The following is a 14,030-nucleotide window of genomic DNA, read 5'->3' as shown; positions in this document are numbered from 1 at the left end:
CAGCACTACATAGGGACACCTACCTTACATTACACACATCTGTAATACTTAGCAAGACTGTGACACCATCGGTAACATGGAGTACCATCGCAGCACTACATAGGGACGCCTACCTTACCTTACATACATCTGTAATACTTAGCAAGACTGTGACACCATCGGTAACATGGAGTACCATCACAGCACTACATAGGGACACCTACCTTACATTATATACATCTGTAATACGTAGCAAGACTGTGACACCATCGGTAACATGGAGTACCATCGCAGCACTACATAGGGACACCTACCTTACATTATATACATCTGTAATACTTAGCAAGACTGTGACACCATCGGTAACATGGAGTACCATCGCAGCACTACATAGGGACTCCTACCTTACCTTACACACATCTGTAATACTTAGCAAGACTGTGACACCATCAGTAACATGGAGTACCATCGCAGCACTACATAGGGACGCCTACCTTACCTTACACACATCTGTAATACTTAGCAAGACTGTGACACCATCGGTAACATGGAGTACCATCGCAGCACTACATAGGGACTCCTACCTTACCTTACACACATCTATTATACTTAGCAAGACTGTGACACCATCAGTAACATGGAGTACCATCACAGCACTACATAGGGACGCCTACCTTACCTTACACACATCTGTAATACTTAGCAAGACTGTGACACCATCGGTAACATGGAGTACCATCACAGCACTACATAAGGACGCCTACCTTACACGCATCTGTAATACTTAGCAAGACTGTGACACCATCGGTAACATGGAGTACCATCGCAGCACTACATAGGGACGCCTACCTTACCTTACACACATCTGTAATACTTAGCAAGACTGTGACACCATCGGTAACATGGAGAACCATCGCAGCACTACATAGGGATGCCTACCTTACACGCATCTGTAATACTTAGCAAGACTGTGACACCATCGGTAACATGGAGTACCATCGCAGCACTACATAGGGACGCCTACCTTGCCTTACACACATCTGTAATACTTAGCAAGACTGTGACACCATCGGTAACATGGAGTACCATCACAGCACTACATAGGGACGTCTACCTTACCTTACACACATCTGTAATACTTAGCAAGACTGTGACACCATCGGTAACATGGAGTACCATCACAGGACTACATAGGGACGCCTACATTACCTTACACACATCTGTAATACTTAGCAAGTCTGTGACACCATCGGTAACATGGAGTTCCATCGCAGCACTACATAGGGACGCCTACCTTACCTTACACACATCTGTAATACTTAGCAAGACTGTGACACCATCGTTAACATGGAGTACCATCACAGGACTTCATAGGGACGCCTACATTACCTTACACACATCTTTAATACTTAGCAAGACTGTGACACCATCGGTAACATGGAGTACCATCGCAGCACTACATAGGGACGCCTACCTTACCTTACACACATCTGTAATACTTAGCAAGTCTGTGACACCATCGGTAACATGGAGTACCATCGCAGCACTACATAGGGACCCCTACCTTACCTTACACACATCTGTAATACTTAGCAAGACTGTGACACCATCAGTAACATGGAGTACCATCGCAGCACTACATAGGGACGCCTACCTTACCTTACACACATCTGTAATACTTAGCAAGTCTGTGACACCATCGGTAACATGGAGTACCATCGCAGCACTACATAGGGACCCCTACCTTACCTTACACACATCTGTAATACTTAGCAAGACTGTGACACCATCGGTAACATGGAGTACCATCGCAGCACTACATAGGGACGCCTACCTTACCTTACACACATCTGTAATACTTAGCAAGTCTGTGACACCATCGGTAACATGGAGTACCATCGCAGCACTACATAGGGACCCCTAACTTACCTTACACACATCTGTAATACTTAGCAAGACTGTGACACCATCAGTAACATGGAGTACCATCGCAGCACTACATAGGGACGCCTACCTTACCTTACACACATCTGTAATACTTAGCAAGACTGTGACACCATCAGTAACATGGAGTACCATCGCAGCACTACATAGGGACACCTACCTTACCTTACACACATCTGTAATACTTAGCAAGACTGTGACACCATCAGTAACATGGTGTACCATCGCAGCACTACATAGGGACGCCTACCTTACCTTACACACATCTGTAATACTTAGGAAGTCTGTGACACCATCGGTAACATGGAGTACCATCGCAGCACTACATAGGGACCCCCACCTTACCTTACACACATCTGTAATACTTAGCAAGACTGTGACACCATCAGTAACATGGTGTACCATCGCAGCACTACATAGGGACGCCTACCTTACCTTACACACATCTGTAATACTTAGCAAGACTGTGACACCATCAGTAACATGGAGTACCATCACAGCACTACATAGGGACGCCTACCTTACCTTATACACATCTGTAATACTTAGCAAGTCTGTGACACCATCGGTAACATGGAGTACCATCGCAGCACTACATAGGGACACCTACCTTACCTTACACACATCTGTAATACTTAGCAAGACTGTGACACCATCAGTAACATGGAGTACCATCGCAACACTACATAGGGACGCCTACCTTACCTTACACACCTCTGTAATACTTAGCAAGTCTGTGACACCATCTGTAACATGGTGTACCATCGCAGCACTACATAGGGACGCCTACCTTACCTTACACACATCTGTAATACTTAGCAAGACTGTGACACCATCAGTAACATGGAGTACCATCGCAGCACTACATAGGGACGCCTACCTTACCTTACACACATCTGTAATACTTTGCAAGACTGTGACACCATAGGTAACATTGGTACCATCGCAGCACTACATAGGGATGCCTACCTTACCTTACACACATCTGTAATACTTAGCAAGTCTGTGACACCATCAGTAACATGGAGTACCATCGCAGCACTACATAGGGATGCCTACCTTACCTTACACACATCTGTAATACTTAGCAAGTCTGTGACACCATCGTAACATGGAGTACCATCGCAGCACTACATAGGGACGCCTACCTTACATTACACACATCTGTAATACTTAGCAAGTCTGTGACACCATCGGTAACATGGAGTACCATCGCACCACTACATAGGGACGCCTACCTTACCTTACACACATCTGTAATACTTAGCAAGACTGTGACACCATCGGTAACATGGAGTACCATCGCAGCACTACATAGGGACGCCTACCTTACCTTACACACATCCGTAATACTTAGCAAGTTTATGACACCATCGGTAACATGGAGTACCATCGCAGCACTACATAGGGACGCCTACCTTACATTACACACATCTGTAATACTTAGCAAGTCTGTGACACTATCAGTAACATGGAGTACCATCGCAGCACTACATAGGGACGCCTACCTTACCTTACACACATCTGTAATACTTAGCAAGACTGTGACACCATCAGTAACATGGAGTACCATGGCAGCACTACATAGGGACGCCTACCTTACCTTACACACATCTGTAATACTTTGCAAGACTGTGACACCATCAGTAACATTGGTACCATCGCAGCACTACATAGGGATGCCTACCTTACCTTACACACATCTGTAATACTTAGCAAGTCTGTGACACCATCAGTAACATGGAGTACCATCGCAGCACTACATAGGGATGCCTACCTTACCTTACACACATCTGTAATACTTAGCAAGTCTGTGACACCATCGTAACATGGAGTACCATCGCAGCACTACATAGGGACGCCTACCTTACATTACACACATCTGTAATACTTAGCAAGTCTGTGACACCATCGGTAACATGGAGTACCATCGCACCACTACATAGGGACGCCTACCTTACCTTACACACATCTGTAATACTTAGCAAGACTGTGACACCATCGGTAACATGGAGTACCATCGCAGCACTACATAGGGACGCCTACCTTACCTTACACACATCCGTAATACTTAGCAAGTTTATGACACCATCGGTAACATGGAGTACCATCGCAGCACTACATAGGGACGCCTACCTTACATTACACACATCTGTAATACTTAGCAAGTCTGTGACACTATCAGTAACATGGAGTACCATCGCAGCACTACATAGGGACGCCTACCTTACCTTACACACATCTGTAATACTTAGCAAGTCTGTGACACCATCGGTAACATGGAGTACCATCGCAGCACTACATAGGGATGCCTACCTTACCTTACACACATCTGTAATACTTAGCAAGACTGTGACACCATCAGTAACATGGAGTACCATCGCAGCACTACATAGGGACGCCTACCTTACCTTACACACATCTGTAATACTTAGCAAGACTGTGACACCATCAGTAACATGGAGTACCATCGCAGCACTACATAGGGACGCCTACCTTACCTTACACACATCTGTAATACTTAGCAAGTCTGTGACACCATCAGTAACATGGAGTACCATCGCAGCACTACATAGGGACGCCTACCTTACCTTACACACATCTGTAATACTTAGCAAGTCTGTGACACCATCAGTAACATGGAGTACCATCGCAGCACTACATAGGGACGCCTACCTTACCTTACACACATCTGTAATACTTAGAAAGACTGTGACACCATCAGTAACATGGAGTACCATCGCAGCACTACATAGGGACGCCTACCTTACCTTACACACATCTGTAATACTTAGCAAGACTGTGACACCATCGGTAACATGGCGTACCATCGCAGCACTACATAGGGACGCCTACCATACATTACACACATCTATAATACTTAGCAAGACTGTGACACCATCAGTAACATGGAGTACCATCGCAGCACTACATAGGGATCCCTACCTTACCTTACACACACCTGTAATACTTAGCAAGACTGTGACACCTTCAGTAACATGGAGTACCATCGCAGCACTACATAGGGACACCTACCTTACCTTACACACCTCTGTAATACTTAGCAAGACTGTGACACCATCGGTAACATGGAGTACCATCGCAGCACTACATAGGGACACCTACCTTACCTTACACACCTCTGTAATACTTAGCAAGTCTGTGACACCATCGGTAACATGGAGTACCATCGCAGCACTACATAGGGACGCCCACCTTACCTTACATACATCTGTAATACTTAGCAAGACTGTGACACCATCAGTAACATGGAGTACCATCGCAGCACTACATAAGGACGCCTACCTTACACACATCTGTAATACTTAGCAAGTCTGTGACACCATCGGTAACATGGAGTACCATCGCAGCACTACATAGGGACGCCTACCTTACCTTACACACATCTGTAATACTTAGCAAGACTGTGACACCATCAGTAACATGGAGTACCATCGCAACACTACATAGGGACACCTACCTTACCTTACACACATCTGTAATACTTAGCAAGACTGTGACACCATCAGTAACATGGAGTACCATCGCAGCACTACATAGGGACACCTACCTTACCTTACACACATCTGTAATACTTAGCAAGACTGTGACACCATCAGTAACATGGAGTACCATCGCAGCACTACATAGGGACGCCTACCTTACCTTACACACATCTGTAATACTTAGCAAGACTGTGACACCATCGGTAACATGGAGTACCATCGCAGCACTACATAGGGACGCCCACCTTACCTTACACACATCTGTAATACTTAGCAAGACTGTGACACCATCAGTAACATGGTGTACCATCGCAGCACTACATAGGGATCCCTACCTTACCTTACACACACCTGTAATTCTTAGCAAGACTGTGACACCTTCAGTAACATGGAGTACCATCGCAGCACTACATAGGGACACCTACCTTACCTTACACACCTCTGTAATACTTAGCAAGACTGTGACACCATCAGTAACATGGAGTACCATCGCAGCACTACATAGGGACACCTACCTTACCTTACAGACCTCTGTAATACTTAGCAAGACTGTGACACCATCGGTAACATGGAGTACCATCGCAGCACTACATAGGGACACCTACCTTACCTTACACACCTCTGTAATACTTAGCAAGTCTGTGACACCATCGGTAACATGGAGTACCATCGCAGCACTACATAGGGACGCCCACCTTACCTTACATACATCTGTAATACTTAGCAAGACTGTGACACCATCAGTAACATGGAGTACCATCGCAGCACTACATAAGGACGCCTACCTTACACACATCTGTAATACTTAGCAAGTCTGTGACACCATCGGTAACATGGAGTACCATCGCAGCACTACATAGGGACGCCTACCTTACCTTACACACATCTGTAATACTTAGCAAGACTGTGACACCATCAGTAACATGGAGTACCATCGCAACACTACATAGGGACACCTACCTTACCTTACACACATCTGTAATACTTAGCAAGACTGTGACACCATCAGTAACATGGAGTACCATCGCAGCACTACATAGGGACACCTACCTTACCTTGCACACATCTGTAATACTTAGCAAGACTGTGACACCATCAGTAACATGGAGTACCATCGCAGCACTACATAGGGACGCCTACCTTACCTTACACACATCTGTAATACTTAGCAAGACTGTGACACCATCGGTAACATGGAGTACCATCGCAGCACTACATAGGGACGCCCACCTTACCTTACACACATCTGTAATACTTAGCAAGACTGTGATACCATCAGTAACATGGTGTACCATCGCAGCACTACATAGGGATCCCTACCTTACCTTACACACACCTGTAATTCTTAGCAAGACTGTGACACCTTCAGTAACATGGAGTACCATCGCAGCACTACATAGGGACACCTACCTTACCTTACACACCTCTGTAATACTTAGCAAGACTGTGACACCATCAGTAACATGGAGTACCATCGCAGCACAACATAGGGACGACTACCTTACCTTACACACATCTGTAATACTTAGCAAGACTGTGACACCATCGGTAACATGGAGTACCATCACAGCACTACATAGGGACGCCTACCTTACCTTACACACATCTGTAATACTTAGCAAGTCTGTGACACCATCGGTAACATGGAGTACCATCGCAGCACTACATAGGGACGCCTACCTTACCTTACACAGATCTGTAATACTTAGCAAGACTGTGACACCATCGGTAACATGGAGTACCATCGCAGCACTACATAGGGACGCCTACCTTACCTTACACACATCTGTTATACTTAGCAAGACTGTGAAACCATCAGTAACATGGAGTACCATCGCAGCACTACATAGGGACGCCTACCTTACCTTACACACATCTGTAATACTTAGCAAGTCTGTGACACCATCGGTAACATGGAGTACCATCACAGCACTACATAGGGACACCTACCTTACCTTACACACATCTGTTATACTTAGCAAGACTGTGACACCATCAGTAACATGGAGTACCATCGCAGCACTACATAGGGACGCCTACCTTACCTTACACACATCTGTAATACTTAGCAAGACTGTGACACCATCGGTAACATGGTGTACCATCGCAGCACTACATAGGGACGCCTACCTTAACTTACACACATCTGTTATACTTAGCAAGACTGTGACACCATCGGTAACATGGAGTACCATCACAGCACTACATAGGGACACCTACCTTACCTTACACACATCTGTAATACTTAGCAAGACTGTGACACCATCGGTAACATGGAGTAACATCGCAGCACTACATAGGGACGCCTACCTTACCTTACACACATCTGTAATACTTAGCAAGACTGTGACACCATCGGTAACATGGAGTACCATCGCAGCACTACTTAGGGACGCCTACCTTACCTTACACACATCTGTAAAACTTAGCAAGACTGTGACACCATCGGTAACATGGAGTACCATCGCAGCACTACATAGGGACGCCCACCTTACCTTACACACATCTGTAATACTTAGCAAGTCTGTGACACCATCGGTAACATGGAGTACCATCGCAGCACTACATAGGGACGCCTACCTTACCTTACACACATCTGTAATACTTAGCAAGACTGTGACTCCATCGGTAATATGGAGTACCATCGCAGCACTACATAGGGACACCTACCTTTCCTTACACACATCTGTAATACTTAGCAAGTCTGTGACACCATCAGTAACATGGAGTACCATCGCAGCACTACATAAGGACGCCTACCTTACATTACACACATCTGTAATACTTAGCAAGTCTGTGACACCATCGGTAACATGGAGTACCATCACAGCACAACATAGGGACGCCTACCTTACCTTACACACATCCGTAATACTTAGCAAGTCTGTGACACCATCGGTAACATGGAGTACCATCGCAGCACTACATAGGGACACGTACCTTACCTTACACACATCCGTAATACTTAGCAAGTCTGTGACACCATCGGTAACATGGAGTACCATCACAGCACTACATAGGGACGCCTACCTTACCTTACACACATCCGTAATACTTAGCAAGTCTGTGACACCATCGGTAACATGGAGTACCATCACAGCACTACATAGGGACGCCTACCTTACCTTACACACATCCGTAATACTTAGCAAGACTGTGACACCATCAGTAACATGGAGTACCATCACAGCACTACATAGGGACACCTACCTTACATTATATACATCTGTAATACTTAGCAAGACTATGACACCATCGGTAACATGGAGTACCATCGCAGCACTACATAGGGATGCCTACCTTACCTTACACACATCTGTAATACTTAGCAAGTCTGTGACACCATCGGTAACATGGAGTACCATCGCAGCACTACATAGGGACACCTACCTTACATTACACACATCTGTAATACTTAGCAAGACTGTGACACCATCGGTAACATGGAGTACCATCGCAGCACTACATAGGGACGCCTACCTTACCTTACATACATCTGTAATACTTAGCAAGACTGTGACACCATCGGTAACATGGAGTAACATCGCAGCACTACATAGGGACGCCTACCTTACCTTACACACATCTGTAATACTTAGCAAGACTGTGACACCATCGGTAACATGGAGTACCATCGCAGCACTACTTAGGGACGCCTACCTTACCTTACACACATCTGTAAAACTTAGCAAGACTGTGACACCATCGGTAACATGGAGTACCATCGCAGCACTACATAGGGACGCCCACCTTACCTTACACACATCTGTAATACTTAGCAAGTCTGTGACACCATCGGTAACATGGAGTACCATCGCAGCACTACATAGGGACGCCTACCTTACCTTACACACATCTGTAATACTTAGCAAGACTGTGACTCCATCGGTAATATGGAGTACCATCGCAGCACTACATAGGGACACCTACCTTTCCTTACACACATCTGTAATACTTAGCAAGTCTGTGACACCATCAGTAACATGGAGTACCATCGCAGCACTACATAAGGACGCCTACCTTACATTACACACATCTGTAATACTTAGCAAGTCTGTGACACCATCGGTAACATGGAGTACCATCACAGCACAACATAGGGACGCCTACCTTACCTTACACACATCCGTAATACTTAGCAAGTCTGTGACACCATCGGTAACATGGAGTACCATCACAGCACTACATAGGGACGCCTACCTTACCTTACACACATCCGTAATACTTAGCAAGTCTGTGACACCATCGGTAACATGGAGTACCATCACAGCACTACATAGGGACGCCTACCTTACCTTACACACATCCGTAATACTTAGCAAGACTGTGACACCATCAGTAACATGGAGTACCATCACAGCACTACATAGGGACACCTACCTTACATTATATACATCTGTAATACTTAGCAAGACTATGACACCATCGGTAACATGGAGTACCATCGCAGCACTACATAGGGATGCCTACCTTACCTTACACACATCTGTAATACTTAGCAAGTCTGTGACACCATCGGTAACATGGAGTACCATCGCAGCACTACATAGGGACACCTACCTTACATTACACACATCTGTAATACTTAGCAAGACTGTGACACCATCGGTAACATGGAGTACCATCGCAGCACTACATAGGGACGCCTACCTTACCTTACATACATCTGTAATACTTAGCAAGACTGTAACACCATCGGTAACATGGAGTACCATCACAGCACTACATAGGGACACCTACCTTACCTTACATACATCTGTAATACTTAGCAAGACTGTAACACCATCGGTAACATGGAGTACCATCACAGCACTACATAGGGACACCTACCTTACATTATATACATCTGTAATACGTAGCAAGACTGTGACACCATCGGTAACATGGAGTACCATCGCAGCACTACATAGGGATGCCTACCTTACATTACACACATCTGTAATACTTAGCAAGACTGTGACACCATCGGTAACATGGAGTACCATCACAGCACTACATAGGGACGCCTACCTTACCTTACACACATCCGTAATACTTAGCAAGTCTGTGACACCATCGGTAACATGGAGTACCATCACAGCACTACACAGGGACGCCTACCTTACCTTACACACATCCGTAATACTTAGCAAGTCTGTGACACCATCGGTAACATGGAGTACCATCACAGCACAACATAGGGACGCCTACCTTACCTTACACACATCCGTAATACTTAGCAAGTCTGTGACACCATCGGTAACATGGAGTACCATCGCAGCACTACATAGGGACACCTACCTTATCTTACACACATCCGTAATACTTAGCAAGTCTGTGACACCATCGGTAACATGGAGTACCATCACAGCACTACATAGGGACGCCTACCTTACCTTACACACATCCGTAATACTTAGCAAGTCTGTGACACCATCGGTAACATGGAGTACCATCACAGCACTACATAGGGACGCCTACCTTACCTTACACACATCCGTAATACTTAGCAAGACTGTGACACCATCAGTAACATGGAGTACCATCACAGCACTACATAGGGACACCTACCTTACATTATATACATCTGTAATACTTAGCAAGACTGTGACACCATCGGTAACATGGAGTACCATCGCAGCACTACATAGGGACACCTACCTTACATTACACACATCTGTATTACTTAGCAAGACTGTGACACCATCGGTAACATGGAGTACCATCGCAGCACTACATAGGGACGCCTACCTTACCTTACATACATCTGTAATACTTAGCAAGACTGTGACACCATCGGTAACATGGAGTACCATCACAGCACTACATAGGGACGCCTACCTTACCTTACATACATCTGTAATACTTAGCAAGACTGTGACACCATCGGTAACATGGAGTACCATCACAGCACTACATAGGGACACCTACCTTACATTATATACATCTGTAATACGTAGCAAGACTGTGACACCATCAGTAACATGGAGTACCATCGCAGCACTACATAGGGACGCCTACCTTTCATTACACACATCTGTAATACTTATCAAGTCTGTGACACCATCGGTAACATGGAGTACCATCGCAGCACTACATAGGGACGCCTACCTTACATTACACACATCTGTAATACTTAGCAAGACTGTGACACCATCAGTAACATGGAGTACCATCACAGCACTACATAGGGACACCTACCTTACATTATATACATCTGTAATACTTAGCAAGTCTGTGACATCATCTGTAACATGGAGTACCATCACAGCACTATATAGGAACACCTACCTTACCTTACCTTACACACATCTGTAATACTTAGCAAGACTGTGACACCATCGGTAACATGGAGTACCATCGCAGCACTACATAGGGACGCCTACCTTACATTACACACATCTGTAATACTTAGCAAGACTGTGACACCATCAGTAACATGGAGTACCATCACAGCACTACATAGGGACACCTACCTTACATTATATACATCTGTAATACTTAGCAAGACTGTGACACCATCAGTAACATGGAGTACCATCACAGCACTACATAGGGACGCCTACCTTACCTTACACACATCTGTAATACTTAGCAAGACTGTGACACCATCGGTAACCTGGAGTACCATCGCAGCACTACATAGGGACTCCTACCTTACCTTACACACATCTGTAATACTTAGTAAGACTGTGACACCATCGGTAACATGGAGTACCATCGCAACACTACATAGGGACGCCTACCTTACCTTACACACATCTGTAATACTTAGCAAGTCTGTGACACCATCGGTAACATGGAGTACCATCGCAGCATTACATAGGGACGCCTTCCTTACCTTACACACATCTGTAATACTTAGCAAGACTGTGACACCATCAGTAACATGGAGTACCATCACAGCACTACATAGGGACACCTACCTTACATTACACACATCTGTAATACTTAGCAAGTCTGTGACACCATCGGTAACATGGAGTACCATCACAGCACTACATAGGGACGCCTACCTTACCTTACATACATCTGTAATACTTAGCAAGACTGTGACACCATCGGTAACATGGAGTACCATCACAGCACTACATAGGGACACCTACCTTACATTATATACATCTGTAATACGTAGCAAGACTGTGACACCATCAGTAACATGGAGTACCATCGCAGCACTACATAGGGACGCCTACCTTTCATTACACACATCTGTAATACTTATCAAGTCTGTGACACCATCGGTAACATGGAGTACCATCGCAGCACTACATAGGGACGCCTACCTTACATTACACACATCTGTAATACTTAGCAAGACTGTGACACCATCAGTAACATGGAGTACCATCACAGCACTACATAGGGACACCTACCTTACATTATATACATCTGTAATACTTAGCAAGTCTGTGACATCATCTGTAACATGGAGTACCATCACAGCACTATATAGGAACACCTACCTTACCTTACCTTACACACATCTGTAATACTTAGCAAGACTGTGACACCATCGGTAACATGGAGTACCATCGCAGCACTACATAGGGACGCCTACCTTACATTACACACATCTGTAATACTTAGCAAGACTGTGACACCATCAGTAACATGGAGTACCATCACAGCACTACATAGGGACACCTACCTTACATTATATACATCTGTAATACTTAGCAAGACTGTGACACCATCAGTAACATGGAGTACCATCACAGCACTACATAGGGACGCCTACCTTACCTTACACACATCTGTAATACTTAGCAAGACTGTGACACCATCGGTAACCTGGAGTACCATCGCAGCACTACATAGGGACTCCTACCTTACCTTACACACATCTGTAATACTTAGTAAGACTGTGACACCATCGGTAACATGGAGTACCATCGCAACACTACATAGGGACGCCTACCTTACCTTACACACATCTGTAATACTTAGCAAGTCTGTGACACCATCGGTAACATGGAGTACCATCGCAGCATTACATAGGGACGCCTTCCTTACCTTACACACATCTGTAATACTTAGCAAGACTGTGACACCATCAGTAACATGGAGTACCATCACAGCACTACATAGGGACACCTACCTTACATTACACACATCTGTAATACTTAGCAAGTCTGTGACACCATCGGTAACATGGAGTACCATCGCAGCACTACATAGGGACACCTACCTTACATTATATACATCTGTAATACGTAGCAACACTGTGACACCATCGGTAACATGGAGTACCATCGCAGCACTACATAGGGACGCCTACCTTACATTATATACATCTGTAATACTTAGCAAGACTGTGACACCATCAGTAACATGGAGTACCATCGCAGCACTACATAGGGACGCCTACCTTACATTACACACATCTGTAATACTTAGCAAGACTGTGACACCATCGGTAAGAAGGAGTACCATCGCAGCGCTACATAGGGACGCCTACCTTACCTTACACACATCTGTAATACTTAGCAAGACTGTGACACCATCAGTAACATGGAGTACCATCGCAGCACTACATAGGGACGCCTACCTTACCTTACACACATCTGTAATACTTAGCAAGACTGTGACACCATCAGTAACATGGAGTACCATCGCAGC

General features: G+C 45.0%; 1 protein-coding gene across 1 annotated transcript in view; it reads left to right on the top strand.

Annotated features, from left to right (window-relative positions):
- Positions 1-14,030, top strand: part of LOC148505738 (uncharacterized) — a gene marked incomplete at its 5' end in the record, with an annotated part of 441,920 nt that overhangs the window by 338,932 nt on the left and 88,958 nt on the right. The gene's annotated exons all lie outside the window — the stretch shown is intronic.

This window comes from Taudactylus pleione, unplaced genomic scaffold (genome assembly GCF_031769625.1).
Source record: "Taudactylus pleione unplaced genomic scaffold, aTauple2 ptg000440l, whole genome shotgun sequence".
NCBI lineage: Eukaryota > Metazoa > Chordata > Amphibia > Anura > Myobatrachidae > Taudactylus > Taudactylus pleione.
Note: the sequence above shows the minus strand (reverse complement) of the source record. Positions and strands in the feature narration are given on the sequence as shown.